The 15,090-nt window shown below is 44.5% G+C and overlaps 1 non-coding gene across 1 annotated transcript; it reads right to left on the bottom strand.

Annotated features, from left to right (window-relative positions):
* Positions 1-7,416: 7,416 nt before the first annotated feature.
* LOC124623485 lies at positions 7,417-7,534 on the bottom strand. The gene has a single exon (XR_006980695.1). It is a non-coding gene; the product is annotated as a U4atac minor spliceosomal RNA (small nuclear RNA).
* Positions 7,535-15,090: the final 7,556 nt, after the last annotated feature.

Here is a 15,090-nt window from a genome sequence, read left to right on the forward strand (position 1 = left end):
TCTGTCGGAACTATATGCGATAACGTGACTGGCGTATCAAAGTACTTCCTGGCTAGCTGCGACCTCTGGTGAAGCTGTTCTGCAGGCTCCGTGAACGGGTAGCGGTCCCTGGCGGCGTTTAATGGAGACCTGGCCTTGTGTCGTGTTGTGGCCGCCGGTAAGTATTTATGTTGACAACACAGACGACGTAGGTTTTCCTGGTGATTATACGCCCTGTGGTGCAGGCATCTCGAGTTGGTGGGATGCCGATGCAGTAGGCGCTACGATGTCTGAAGTGGGCGGCCACAGCAGATTTCTTACATTTTCCGTGCAGCCATTTCGTCTTAGCTTCCTACTTATTTCGTTCCTCAGCGACTTGTATTTCTGTATTCCTGTATTTCCCTGAACATTTTTGTACTTCCTTCTTCCATTGATCAGCTACCTACCGGTAGTTTAATGTTTATTTGGCTCCAATGGTATTTTATTAAGAAAATAAGTTGCTACATCTGTATATACAGAGTCATGTTTACAATACATTACAACGTGTCAAGCAGTTTTACAATGAATATTGCTGCTTGAAACGTAAAAACAGGACTTCAGTCTATAAATTTGGATGTCTAATTAGTGTATAAAGATTGGGTAACGACGTATGAGTTTCACTTTCCTTATAAGTTGTCATTATTCCCAATTTCTTCCTTTATGTTAGATTGAGGTTCTTGAATACATCTGCGCCAGATTTCAGAATTACGCTCAGAACCCTAGACACGGAGGTAAAGTCTACATGGGTAATACTCTCTGGTGTCGTACCGTAATTGTGCAGATCATAGTTCACCTGAAACTTATTTTTATAGACGAAAACAGAACCGATTAAAGAGTAAATGTACTGGGAAGTAATTTTTAAAACTCCAAGATTCTTAAAAAACCTGCAAGATGTGTGATTATCGACTTTAGACAATATTCGTAAACCTCGCTTCTGCTGTATAAATACTTTATTTGCTCTCAGTGCACTGCACAAGTATCTGGCAGAAAATGAAAATTTGGTAAATAAGCCAACACTCTTGTCTTTACAGCAACACGATGACGGATACTTGTAATGACAAAACATCCTGAAACGAGTCGCGTAAACAAACTTGTAAATCGCTAGCATGTAGCCACACTTACATATGGATATGCAATTTGAATGTAAAATGACTCATTCCACATCAAAAATGGTTCAAATGGCCCTGAGCACTATGGGACTTAACTCCTGAGGTCATGAGTCCCCTAGAACTTAAAACTACTTAAACCTAACTAACCTAAGGACATCACACACATCCATGCCCGAGGTAGGATTCGAAGCTACGACCGTAGCGGTCGCGCGATTCCAGACTGTAGCACCTAGAACCGCTAGGCCACCACGGCCGGCTCATTCCATATCATTAACCGGATACATGATCCATGGTACAGGAAAATAACTAGTTATTAAATTTTACACTGAGTATTTCATCGCTGTGATCCACTTGTCTTGTTCAGTTTTCACCTGAACTGTCTCTGGTTAAATACACTAGTATGCTTTTATAGTCAGCACACATAACACTTTTTGAATCATTTTTAAGACCATTTGTAGATCAGTTATGTAAGTTAAAAAAAAGAGTGGGTCCAATATCGATCCTTGTGGGACCCCATTCTGAGGTTAGTTACATCGCTGTGACACTGTCTATACGACCTTCTCCTTTCTGTTATTAAAATAAGACTCAGTCTATGTAAGGGAGATATTATTGAAGTCATTCTGAAGGAACAGGCGTTGCCGCGATCGTTTGACTATAAAATACAAGAATTATAATCGCGAAACTCCAGTTTCAGAATTGATTGATGACAATGAAAATGTGTGCCAGGCTGGGACTCGAATCCGGATTTGCAGCTTTACGGAAGCTTCCGCCTTAACCGACCACATCTCCTGGACAGACCCAAACTTCCAGATGTCACCGCTTTCCGCTTTTGTCCACATTCTATACTAGCACAGATATTATGAATCCTGTACAGAGAGAGTCATATGTTTAAAGTCGGGGCCTTGTTTATAGGAATGAAATAATACATAGCAGTGTCTCCATTGGTTCGATCTACTTTTCAGTATCCTTCAGTCAGGCAGCCACGTTTAGGAGTGAAATAAGTCTGCAATAAGAGGTGGTTTACTTACCTCCGGTCGTATGGATGAGCGTTAAATGCTTTGGGAAATATGCCCTGAGTGGTAAAAAAGACGGATTTGGCGTACTTCTACGTAGTTAAAACCAGTTTTTAACATTCTGCTAGAAACACCATCATAGCCAGTAGAATGACAACTTTTCAGTTACTAATGGATTTGGTAGTCGTGCTATCAGCTGCATTTTTAAAACTGATGCTTGAAGGTGATGCATGCAGCACAGTTTTACTCCAACTCTTAAGTCATTCTTGTTCAGACTATCTTACACCACCAAATCGTTCTAAATCTTTCTCCTAGTCCGCAGTTTCCTTGCGGATTACCAAATTTTCTTTATTATTTCTTACATTATAAGCACACACTCAGAATTTCTCCTTGCGTCCCTTTCTTTTTTCCTGAATGCACCCCGATGTTCATCCAGCATCCCTCAGTTTCTGTTTTCGTTCTTCAATGCACTCATCAGTTCATGCGTAGTTTGAAAGGGTGCTAATAATACTTTTCTAGGAACCGGACAACAAGTTTCTTGTTTTATCTATGCGGATACAAAATCAGTGCACCTTGTAACTCCCATAGATTTACGGATTTCTGAATATATCTCACCGACATGTGCTGATTTACTTGAACTAAAATTAATGACCGCTGTAACAAGCTCTTACAGCCCTACCTTCTCCTCTTCAATCAGTCAGTGAAAGACCTTATCTGTCTTACGGACTTTCAAAGTTCTCTTGTCATCATCATAGCCATTTTGTATGGAACATCTCCACTTTTCACTTCCTCATAATATTATATAATCTTGCCATATGCATAATAATACAGGGTGACAATTATTGAACTATATGAAAGAATATCGTTATAACTTCCGAACGGTTTGCGCTAGGACGTTTAAACTGCACGGCTGGCCGCGGGGCATGATGGGAATTAGTATGCGCATGCGCATGTTGTTGTCTGCCATTTACACGAGAAAATGTCACTGTACAGCGTGCCTGAGCGCGTAGCGCTTGTGATGGCCTATTATGCGAGAAATAACAGCCCAACAGCGGATCAAAGGAAGTCTGCGACAGAGTTCAAGATGAAGACAAGTGGTGCAAGTGTGCAAACAATCAAATATTTAATTCGCAAGTTTGAGAGAACGAATAGTGTTCCCGATGATAGTGTTGGCAATGTCAGTCATCCAAAAAGTGTGAAAACTCCTGAAAATATCGAGAAGACACGCATTGTGTTTCAAACCAGCCCCAGAAAATCGATCAGACGATCTGCACAACAGGTAGGAATCAACGAGGAGACAAAGCGACAAATTTTTGTTGAAGACCTGCATCTCTTCCCATAAAAAATTGAAACTCATCAACCACTAAGCCCCATGGCCACGGAACAGCGGTTGTGTTTCGCCAACACCTGTTCACAGAATTGACGAACAGGACTTTGATGTGAATATGGTTTGGTTTAGCGACGAAGGCCACTTTCGTTTGGATGGGTTCATCAATAACACAATAGGCACATTTGGGGGACTGAGAATCCGAATTTCGCGATCGAGAAGTCTCTTCACCCTCAACGGGTGACTATGTGGTGTGCAAAATCCAGTCACGGAATAATCGGTGCGTTATTCCTTCATGGCACGGTGACTATCGAACGGTATATGAAGGTTCTGGAAGATGATTTCATCCTCATTATCGAAAATGATCCCGATTTCGACCAGATGTGGTTCATGCAAGACGGAGCTCGACCCCATCGAAGCAGGAGAGTGTTTAATGTCCTGGAGTGAACACTTTGGGGACCTCATTCTGGCTCTGGGGTACCCAGAGGCCACTGGCATAGACCTCGATTGGCTGCCATGTTCTCCGGATCTGAACACATGCGACTCCTTTTTGTGGGGCTATGTTAAAGACAAGGTGTAAGGCAATAACCCCAAAACCGTTGCTGAATTGAAAACAGCCATTCGATGTTCCGACGCTTCAGCTGTTCATGCGGAATTTCGTTATTCGTCTGACCACAGAATCGCCAATGGTGGCAGGCTTATCAAATTTGTTACACGAGGGTTGGAACTTAAATAGTGGCAACTATTTATTCACAACCGATATAAAAGAATTACATGTTTGCACCTGTTACTGATCTTCAAAGTAGTCACCACTGTTGTGTAGAACCTGTTGCCAGCGATGTGGAAGATGTTAGCAGAGCCTGTTCTGTTGATGGTGCGAATGTAGCGGTCTACTGCTTGTGAAATCTCTGGAACAGTTCAGAAGCGAATGCCACGAAGCGAAAACTGAAACGCCAGTCCAACGAATAGCGTCATTATAGGTCGGCGCGAAAGTCGAAAGTGCGTCAGAGCCCCAGTATGGTGAAAGTTATGGTGATTTTCGTGTACGACTGTGATGGTGTTATCCTAACGCATTACGTTCCTCCACGGCAGACCGTCAATGCACTGTTCGTTTTTGGAGCATCACCTGCGACCAGTTTTGCGAAAGAAGCAGCCACACTTTCTGCACAACCCACCCATCATTTTGTACGACAATGCGCGGGCGCATACAGCGCAAGCTGTGGCTGCTCTATTCAGTCAATGCGACTGGGAAGTACTGTACCATCCACCATACTCCCCGGACTTAAGACCTTGTGACTTTGATTTGATTCCGAAGATGAAGGAACTACTTCGTGTCATTCGATTCAGAACTGCTCCAGAGATTCGACAAGCAGTAGACCACTCCATTCGCTCCATCAATAGAACAGGCTCTGCTAACGGTATACTACGCCTTCCACATCGCTGGCAACGGATTCTATACAACGCTGGTGACTACTTTGAAGGACAGTAACAGGTGGGTTTCCACTCTTTTGTATCGGTTGTGAATAAATAATTGCCACTATTTAAATTCCAACCCTCGTAATATGTAGTGACGTTTACATGTTGAATAAAGTGTCTGCCCGCCGTAGTTTGCAATTAATTTACTTTTTTTCCATATAGTTCAATGATTGTCACCCTGTATATGATACTGATTCCCTGCATTTTCTGTTGACTTCATAAGGCGATCCATGCTGCCGGTTTCTTTTCATGTCCTCTGTGTTCTAGTATTTTCTTCCTTCACCAATAAGCCAGTGTCTTTTAATTAGCTACAAATGACTTTTATGCGGCACCTGTTGCTATATTTATAGTAGTCTTCTACTGAACTATCCTCAGTAGTTTTACTTACAGCAGTAGATTGTGATTCAGGGAAATCACCAGTGTCCTTTACTTTATCTCCTTTTCTTTACCCTTTTCGGCCGCTGCCTATTATTCATCATTAGTAGTTTCAGATTTGAATCAATAATACTTATGGGTGTTTGTTACTGCTGTAACTGATTTCAGTGTGTTTCCCTAAAAATATTGTTATCCCACAGATATCTTTCGTTTCTCTGTGCCGACTTCTACCGCGATCTTTTGAAGAGGATGTTTACTACGACCGTTTAAATTGGATCACAGTACTCTACAAAGGTTCCTGTCTTTGCGGATGACACAGACATAGCTATAAAAAAATTTAGACTCTCGGGTCAGATAAATCTGATCAACGATTACGCATTACTTGCTAAAGTAATTTTTGTACTGACTATTGTTCAGATACATACTTTGATTACTAACCGTGAAGGTAAAAACAAGGGGTGCAGTCAAGACGTCAGAAACTTCAAACCCACACCCGCCATCTTAGCTGCCAGAAAACATTACTTTCACAGCGATCAGTCGTCTTTTCCTTCCACGGTTCATTAAAGAAAAACTAGATTTCGACTAGTAACTATCCATTATCAGCGCTGCGTTTTAATACACGCCCTATTACGTCAATGTATTAAAACTCTGAAACGCTGCATTGCATTGATAGTGGCTATTTACCAGCTGAAATTTATATTTGCTTTAATAAAGCCTGATAGGAAAGGACGGCTGGTTGCTGTTCTCCATCATTTTGAGAGTAAATTTAGATCATGATGGACCCTGATGGTTATTACCGTGTACCTTCCATACACAGGGTGAACTTTAATTAAACCGTCTGCCTGTTATCTGAATAGTAACGCATTTGCGTATCACGCAGAGTACCCGGATCCGGTTCCCGGCCGGGTTGGAGATTTTCTCCTCTCGCGGACTGGGTGTTGTATTTTCCTCTTCGTCATCTCATCGTCACCGACACACAAGTCGCCCATTGTGGCGTCACCTGGAAGAAGACATGCAACCCGGCTGCCGAGCTTCCCCGAACGGGGCAATGCGACACGATCATTTCATTTCATTAATAAAACAAAACTGACAAATTGCACCGACGGATTCCTGACTGGAAATGGAGGAAAAAATGTCCTACGAACACGTGTCCGGAAATGCATCGCTGACACGGCAGATGGCGCCGACGAACGACGGTTCCTCTGACCACGTGCCGCAAATTCCTTATGCGTTGCAGGCTGTCTGACTGACGCAGCGTACTGCAAACGGCAGAATGGTCCGGTATCCATGTCGGGAACAAGCCGAGATGGTGTTTGTGCTCGGCCAAGACGCACCACGGCTGTACCAAAACAAGTACCTTCACAGACACCAAACTCATCACACAACATTTTGAGCCCTTTTTGGGCGATTGTGTGATCACGAATCCTATCAGACAGACGAACGAGCAAGGAGGAGGCGGACTGTGCACACCAGATTTGGAGGATGAGGTTGTACAGGATTCTGAGACGAACCCTAGTACAACTTCCAGGCAAGTGGCCCGTCGCCGTGGTGTAACCCAAAGTACGATTATGTGTCTCCTGTCAACTGCAATCCCATCGACGTCCCTTTGAAGCCGGCCGGTGTGGCCGAGCGGTTCTAGGTGCTTCAGTCTGGAACCGCGTGACCGCTACGGTCGCAGGTTCGAATCCTGCCTCGGGCATGGATGTGTGTGATGTCCTTAGGTTACTTAGGTTTAAGTAGTTCTATGTTCTAGGGGACTGATGACCACAGATGTTAAGTCCCATAACACATCTTCACAGCACATTTTTCTTCCATTTGCAATCAGGAATCCGTCCCAGCAGTTCGTCGGTTTTATTAATATTCAGCATACACACATAATATTTATTGTCATGCTCACTTACGTTCATGATTGTACCTGAAAAGTCCATTCTACCCTGAATGATGGGTGAATGACGAAATGAAAGAGGTAGTTGCATGGTATCCTAGTATTATTGGTTTATCACAAAGCTCACTGTATGACCACGTCCTTCGAAAGCCTCAAAATGGGATTCGAAAGAGGCATTAAGCATGTTGTTGCTGAAAAATTGAGACGGAGATCCTGGCCACAAATATTCCGGGAAATGAAACTTATACACTAGTGTTAGAAGGACAGGTATTAGCAGTAATGTCTTCACTATACGTTCATTGGACATTTTGCTCTCCCAGACAAAGATACTACAATTTAGTGTCAAAACCAAGTGGGAAATACATGCTATTAATAAAATATTTACGTAAAAAAGTGTTTAAGAAGCATGTACAGGTTACAGAGGTTAGGCTATCATTACTAAAAAACTGATTTACACACTTGGTGAAGCAAAATATGCGTCATACAGGGACTACGTTGCCACGACCTTTCTTTTATTCACAATGCGGTACTTTGCTCTAACGAATATAGGAGGCATTAGTTGAAATTCTCGTTTACACCATCAGAACTGTCTCTTGGTGACATTTATTGAAATGCAAATTCCTGGAATGTGCTTTCAAAAATGAATTTATCGTTTTTGCTATTATTGGCCACACACCGAATGACATTTAATAGGTAAGATTTCAAAGCGTGAAGATGTGTAAACTACAATGACAATGATGCACTGACAGTCTAATAAAACAAGAATTCAGTTCTGCATCAAGGTATACTGCCATGCAGTTCTGTTCCTTCGACATTTCAAGAATCTTTCACTTTGTTGACATCCATAAGTCATGACAGCATGTCTCCCTTACTTCTTTCCTCAGTGCAGACAATCTGAGCTAACAAAGAAAACATAGATAATTTTTCGCAAACATGAACATTAAACTTGTTACGCTTGTATTTGAAAGTTGAGCACTTGACGAGTAAGCATCAGTATCAGTAAGCAAACAAGCATTGTTTTTGGAGTTCCCGCTTCATCAGCTATAGACGCAAATACGCCGGGGTGAAGAAGTCATGTGACAGCAACACGAACATGTACAGATGGTATCGCGTACACGAAGTACAAAAGGGCAGTGCCTTGGCGGAGCTATCTTTGCACCCATGTCATTCATGTGAACTGGTTTCCAACGTGACTCTTGCCGCATGGCGGGAATTAACAGACTCTGAACGCGGAACTTTGAACGCGGTATGGTAGTTGGAACTAGATGCATGAGATATTCAATTTCGGTTATCCACAATGTGAAGTGTGTGCCGAGAATACCAAATTTCAGGCATTATCTCTCATCACCGACAACGCAGTGGCCGACACCCTTCACTTAACAACCGAGTGCAGCAGCTTCTACGTACTTCTGAGTAACACTGCCTGAAATGACCACAAAAAACAATGTGGGACATACAACTAACGTATCCGTTTGGATTGTGCGGCGAGATCTGGCGTTACTAGGCTATGGCAGCAGAGAACCGACACGAGTGCCACTGGTAAGAGCACATCACCTGCAGTGTCTCTCCTGCGTTCTTGATCGTATCAAAATTCAAATGGCTCTGAACACTATGGGACTTAAACATCTGAGGTCATCAGTCCCCTAGACTTTGAACTACTTAAACCTAACTAACCTAAGGACATCACACACATCGATGCCCGAGGCAGGATTCGAACCTGCGACCGTAGCAGCAGCGCGGTTCCGGACTGAAGCGCCTAGAACCGCTCGGCCAGTGATCGTATAGGTTGGACTCTAGATGACTTGGTAAGAACTGATTTTAGGGTTCGAGTATGACGCAGCCCCACGACGCCACGGACCCTTTAACAAGGTACTGTGCAATCTGATGGCAGCTCCATAATAATGTGGGCTGTGTTTACTTAGTCCAACCGCACCGATAGTTGACAGGAAAACGTTATGTTCGGCTATTCGGATACCGTTTGCAGCCATTCATCGACGTCATGTTCCCAAACATCAATGGAATTTTTATGGATGACAATGTGCCATGTCGCAAGGGCACAATTGTTGGCAATTGGTTTGAAGAACTTTCTGGACAGTTCGAGCGAATGGTTTGACCACCCAGTTCGCTCAACACGAATCTCATCGGACGTTTATGAGGCACAATCGAGAGGTCAGTTCGCACACAAAACCCTGCTCTGACAACACTTTCGCGATTATGGAAAGGGGGCTTCCAGCGACTTGTTGAGTGCATGCCACGTCGGGATGCTGCGCTACGCCGGGCAAAAAAAGGTCCGACGTGGTGTTGGAGATATCCTATGACTTTTATCACCTCAGTGCACAGTAAAAGAGAATTTAAATGTATTCCGTATGCAGCCATTTCAAATAATATACTTCATGGTTTTTTAAAATGTATAAACGATAAGGAAGTCACATTTACGAGGGCAAATGTATGGTATTATTGGATCAAAAATACATCAAAGACAAGAAAACCGTTTGAAAATGCCTTCCTGACTCTATGTTAATAGCGCAAGCATTCTAATATTTACTATTCAATACCACTGTTGCGCGCCGGCCGAAGTGGCCGTGCGGTTAAAGGCGCTGCAGTCTGGAACCGCAAGACCGCTACGGTCGCAGGTTCGAATCCTGCCTCGGGCATGGATGTATGTGATGTCCTTAGGTTAGTTAGGTTTACCTAGTTCTAAGTTCTAGGGGACTAATGACCTCAGCAGTTGGGTCCCATAGTGCTCAGAGCCATTTGAACCATTTGAACCACTGTTGCGTGCACACGAGAGATATTCCGAACAGATGGCTCTGAGCACTATGGGACTTAACTTCTGAGGTCATCAGTCCCCTAGAACTCAGAACTACTTAAACCTAACTAACCTAAGGACATCACACACATCCATGCCCGAGGCAGGACTCGAACCTGCGACCGTAGCGGACGCGCGGTTCCAGACTGAGGCGCCTAGAGCCTCTGGGCCACTCCGGCCGGTCTATTCCGAACAGAAAGCAATCGTAAATAGTTCCCTCCGTGTTGCTAACAGCACACATCTATCGACATTGCATGCGTCACTGAGAAAATGTCCTAGCATAGTATTGTGCACTTCGTGCTAGACGCTGTACTGCGTTCTCTAGATTGTATGCTGCTGCTCTTTTGTTAAATCCTGATTTGATACAAATTCGTATCCTGAACATTTTCTGGATTGAGGTCTTCCCGTACAGACAATATTAATACCCATGAATTCCTACAGAAACGTTATCTGGCCGAAGCTTTAAGAAAATATGACAAAAGAACAGAATAACTTATTTTGCTCAACGCTCTAAGAATGGGCATAAGTATAGTTAATTAAATTGCGTTAGCCAAATCTGTGATAAATGTATGAATTCACATGAATAAGGTGTAACCAACCGATACTGCAGCTAAGTTGCGTGCATTGGGCGTGCGTTGGCACAATCTTATGTGAGACTGCTACACGTTAAAGAATCTCGCTTCGTACTGCCAAGTCCCTCAACAACTACAGCGCCTGACTTACCTTCAGTTCGGTGAAGCACGCAGAGAAAATGACGAAGCGTGGTGCTCACCCTAATTACTGAACTACGTAACACTAGTTGCAATGATAATTCAGGAAAATTGCTATCTTTGCTCAGGGCAAAGCGCGCATTACGTGGAATAACTTAAGACGTACTGCAAGCCGGTCGCGGTGGTCTAGCGGTTCTAGGCGCGCAGTCCGGAACCGCGCGACTGCTACGGTCGCAGGTTCGAATCCTGCCTCGGGCATGGATGTGTGTGATGTCCTTAGGTTAGTTAGGTTTAAGTAGTTCTAAGTTCTAGGGGACTGATGACCACAGTAGTTAAGTCCCATAGTGCTCAGAGCCATTCGAACCATTTTGAACGTACTGCAAAGCGCACATCTGCCGTAAATACGTCAGAATTTGGATATGACGGCAAGGTATGATGAATGTTTCAGTGTAAAAACATGTACCACGGCTCACACAATATATATGTATATAGCAAGTGGTACGAAAAGCCACAACACGTGGGATGTTTGAACTTAAAAAAATCTACAGACCTCAGAAAGAATGTAAGGGAGCTCATTAATGGGAATGTGATGAGTTTATGTACTCTGATATACTATGAAGTAATAGATACACTCCTGGAAATTGAAATAAGAACACCGTGAATTCATTGTCCCAGGAAGGGGAAGCTTTATTGACACATTCCTGGGGTCAGATACATCACATGATCACACTGACAGAACCACAGGCACATAGACACAGGCAACAGAGCATGCACAATGTCGGCACTAGTACAGTGTATATCCACCTTTCGCAGCAATGCAGGCTGCTATTCTTCCACGGAGACGATCGTAGAGATGCTGGATGTAGTCCTGTGGAACGGCTTGCCATGCCATTTCCACCTGGCGCCTCAGTTGGACCAGCGTTCGTGCTGGTCGTGCAGACCGCGTGAGACGACGCTTCATCCAGTCCCAAACATGCTCAATGGGGGACAGATCCGGAGATCTTGCTGGCCAGGGTAGTTGACTTACACTTTCTAGAGTACGTTGGGTGGCACGGGATACATGCGGACGTGCATTGTCCTGTTGGAGCAGCAAGTTCCCTTGCCGGTCTAGGAATGGTAGAACGATGGGTTCGATGACGGTTTGGATGTACCGTGCACTATTCAGTGTCCCCTCGACGATCACCAGTGGTGTACGGCCACTGTAGGAGATCGCTCCCCACACCACGATGCCGGGTGTTGGCCCTGTGTGCCTCGGTCGTATGCAGTCCTGATTGTGGCGCTCACCTGCACGGCGCCAAACACGCATACGACCATCATTGGCACCAAGGCAGAAGCGACTCTCACCGCTGAAGACGACACGTCTCCATTCGTCCCTCCATTCACGCCTGTCGCGACACCACTGGAGGCGGGCTGCACGATGTTGGGGCGTGAGCGGAAGACGGCCTAACGGTGTGCGGGACCGTAGCCCAGCTTCATGGAGACGGTTGCGAATGGTCCTCACCGATACCCCAGGAGCAACAGTGTCCCTAATTTGCTGGGAAGTGGCGGTGCGGTCCCCTACGGCACTGCGTAGGATCCTACGGTCTTGGCGTGCATCCGTGCGTCGCTGCGGTCCGGTCCCAGGTCGACGGGCACGTGCACCTTCCGCCGACCACTGGCGACAACATCGATGTACTGTGGAGACCTCACGCCCCACGTGTTGAGCAATTCGGCGGTACGTCCACCCGGCCTCCCGCATGCCCACTATACGCCCTCGCTCAAAGTCCGTCAACTGCACATACGGTTCACGTCCACGCTGTCGCGGCATGCTACCAGTGTTAAAGACTGCGATGGAGCTCCGTATGCCACGGCAAACTGGCTGACACTGACGGCGGCGGTGCACAAATGCTGCGCAGCTAGCGCCATTCGACGGCCAACACCGCGGTTCCTGGTGTGTCCGCTGTGCCGTGCGTGTGATCATTGCTTGTACAGCCCTCTCGCAGTGTCCGGAGCAAGTATGGTGGGTCTGACACACCGGTGTCAATGTGTTCTTTTTTCCATTTCCAGGAGTGTACTCGATTCTGTACCCGGATTCGAAAAACACCCACACATGATTGAGTACCTCAATACAGAAAGGACTGACTACACTTCAGAAAAATACTGCGAATATCGTCACCACGACAACTCTTATATTACGAGCCACAAAATGTGCACATTTTAATAGCACAACTTCTGCGATTGAAGAGCAACCTTTGACTCCACTACTGTACTTAAATCTTCTACAACTGTAAAACGTCTTACCACATCTGCACATCCCAAGCTGCAGTGCCCAGCTATACCCCACACGTTTCTCGCTTTGTCTAAACAAACACGCCGTTCTCTGCCCGGCCACATACTGCGCGCGTTACTCAATGGCTTGCAGATACCGGATTTTCACTTCCCACTTAACTGAACTTGTTAAAGACAGTTACTCGTATACCTTAAGAGATCCACAGTTCGGTACAGAACACCTCTTTGCGCAATGCTTGCCATTTAAAAACACGCGAAAGTAAATCGATATTGAAAGTTGCGGGTGTGACAGCCATCTTTCAAGCTGCGACGAAATTGATTAAGTCGGTGGCATTGGGAGAAAGATTTTACGCTTCGCCGAAAAACTGGGTACGAGATCTGGTACCAACGAAAACAAGATATACCTGTTTTGTAAATAAAACCGCTCTTCCCTGCTGCCACTTTATTTATTTCAGACGCGTTTCACCTTTTTCTTATTCTATGGCATCACCAGTAGGATTGTTTGCTGATCTGCGTTTCCTCTCATTTGGTCTGGAAATCGCATACCAATTTATTACTAACACACAGGCACAACTGACCTTCTTCACACTGTTCACCATGTTTCTCTTTCTTTTTTGTGGTGTACTATTGTTATTTTGCCACTCGATATAACTATTTCGTCGGACAATGCTTTTAACAACCTAAATATTGCAACTCCATTACGTGTTTGCTGCGGAGGATGGCCACGCAAACAAACTTGTGGAAACAAGATAGATGCTTCAAATTTGTGTGCTCACCAAATATGTCAACTAGTGGTGATCGTCTTATGTCAGGACGCATGTGTGTGTCAAACCACATCTGTATTCGTTGCTGTCAGTGTTGAAAACAATTATGGGTGTGTGGTTACACAAAGGGCTCCGCCATCTTCGCTTGCGTCGTAAGCTGCGCGTGCGCTCATGGAATTTGAAGAAAATTGACACAGTTCAAGGAATAAGAATGTCCTACAACAATTCACGACGTCAAATAGTTCCCTAGCAATGCGAACAGCTTTTTTACTTTAGTGTCACAATAGTAGTGTACTAAACATTTGTAAATAATTTACGCATAACATTACTGAGAAGAAGCCAGTACGTACAGCATGGTTATAATCAAACTTTCCCTATTTGAGCCAGTGTAGATTGGGAAACTGTTTACTATTTGGGTGCCCAATTTCATAGGAGTGATGTTCAAACACCGCACTGCGAGATTTGCGTTGTCATGACGTCCCGTTAGGCGTCGGTACTGGTACACCGAGGTAGAGTTGAAACACAAGCATCAGTGTGAATCACAGCAGTAGACAGTCAACATAGGTCTGAATAAGGTGGGTAGGGCTTTACTCGTAACGCTGTTTTATCAAAACAGCAGCAACAATGCTACTGCTCTTCGTGAGTGTCGACACATCAAAGGAATACGGATATGTCCCCAGGGTCGAAGAACATGCTACGGAAGTTAAAAAGGAACTGGCGAGTTGAAAATTGCCACTGGCAGAGGCCGACGTCAAATGTGCCACAGATTGTTGAGGAACTTACTGTTGCCGTGTCTGAGAATATTGGACGCAGTGTGCGATGTTCACGCAGTGCACAAGCCGTGTCACGACAGCTGAACATTCCGTGGTCTACAGTTCGAAAAGTGCTGCGAACAATTGTGAAATCGTAGTTCTTGTGCGGTTCCAGGCAGTCGTGGATGCAGACGGTTGTCAAACTGAGCAACTTTTGCAAACTGGAATGTGAACATGGTGAGCTATTATCAAATGTTAGCATCTCGTGTAGAAATTAAAAAGTTTCTTTCTACGGTTTATTCGTTATTTCTCTTCCACATTTCCCTACAACTGTTTCCAGAAAGTATCATTGTCCTACGGTCACCCGACGGCCTTCTCAAGTAGCGGAAGTTTAATAATAACCACCCTCCAAATCGAATCTATTGTCTCTACTCAGTTAAGTCATATGATACATCTCTGTATCGTTAGACATCAACATGTATTGAAAGTTGTGTGATAGTTGCAAGACTGTAACCAATATTGAAAGGCAAATCCCTTTATTAATAATCTTGCTTTTTCCTATGGCGCTAGAAATTAGGACCTTC

The sequence above is a fragment of the Schistocerca americana genome, chromosome 7 (assembly GCF_021461395.2).
Source record: "Schistocerca americana isolate TAMUIC-IGC-003095 chromosome 7, iqSchAmer2.1, whole genome shotgun sequence".
Lineage (NCBI taxonomy): Eukaryota > Metazoa > Arthropoda > Insecta > Orthoptera > Acrididae > Schistocerca > Schistocerca americana.